The sequence below is a fragment of the Penaeus chinensis genome, chromosome 2 (genome assembly GCF_019202785.1).
Source record: "Penaeus chinensis breed Huanghai No. 1 chromosome 2, ASM1920278v2, whole genome shotgun sequence".
Taxonomy (NCBI): Eukaryota; Metazoa; Arthropoda; class Malacostraca; order Decapoda; family Penaeidae; genus Penaeus; species Penaeus chinensis.
In genome coordinates, this window is record NC_061820.1 from 21,058,104 (window position 1) to 21,059,123 (window position 1,020).

At 42.3% G+C, this 1,020-nt stretch overlaps 1 protein-coding gene across 2 annotated transcripts in view; it reads right to left on the reverse strand.

Annotated features, from left to right (window-relative positions):
- Window positions 1-669: 669 nt before the first annotated feature.
- Window positions 670-1,020, reverse strand: part of LOC125033463 — a 30,787-nt gene continuing 30,436 nt past the window's right edge. For both annotated transcript variants that reach the window (XM_047624993.1, XM_047625000.1), the window contains exon 7: window positions 670-1,020. This exon is cut by the window's right edge and continues 970 nt beyond it. The gene's annotated coding sequence lies outside the window, so the exon portion shown is untranslated.

Genomic DNA, 1,020 nt, shown 5'->3' on the forward strand with positions numbered 1-1,020 from the left:
GAAAAATTGATCCCATTTGGCTGGGCTAAACAAAGTATTGAAAAGGGTTGTAGAGGCGAGGATAATATAAGGACGGGGAAGGAGTGTTGAGAGAGGTTGTACTGCGAAGATTGACAATAAGGATGCAGAATAGTAATAAGGGAGGAAGGGGTTGTAGATGAAGAAAGCTGTGGAGGTGGAGATGAAGTAGAGGATGTTAGAAGGAAAGTTTTCTGGAGGTTGTGTAGTGACCTGAGTGGATGATTTGAACTGGATTGAGGTGATTGTAGGCGGGGGGGGGGGGGGGGGGGAGGCTAGTTGATAAAGGGACAAGCTTTTATTACTGGCCATGGTAGGTCACCCATCAGTCCCCATGAGGGGTAAGGGTTAGACAACTAAACAGGGAAATACCGCGCCCATGGCTCCAACAGGCTGTTTACGACTGGCACAGAATCAGCCTTTCAACACGGCTCTAACACCTCTGGAAGTGGATAGTAGAATGGGTCCGAGAAGAGGACATGAGAAGGGGGAGGAGGAAAGACCAAAACGCTGAGGCCCAAAGCAGGGGAGATCCCCAGTATTGGGCCAGTCTCCCTCTCCTACGCCCCTCCACGGGAACGACGGACATGGGATTGGCAGGGAATGATTCTTCCTTTAGATATTTGGATTGGTTTGAGAAAAAAAAACAAATATAAAACCTCCTTTTATTTAACTAGAAATAACATAAATGTATCTGCATCACACTCACTAAAATTAGTAAATCATCCACTTAAACTTATAAATAACAAGGAGAGACTGAAAATATTAGTGTATTTCTCAATGACTAGAAAGAAACTGAAAAGGGGAAGATTATTTTCAAGAACCAATAATTTACGTAGCAACTCATATTATGTTGTGTATCTACTATTTCTCTTTTTTTTTTATAGAGCGAATGGATATGAAAAAGAGTTTAGAAAGAATGTGGGGGAGAAAGAGAAAGAGAAATACAAAGTATTAAACGTAATGGTACTGAAGAGGAGGTTTTTGTTATGGGGGTTTCCT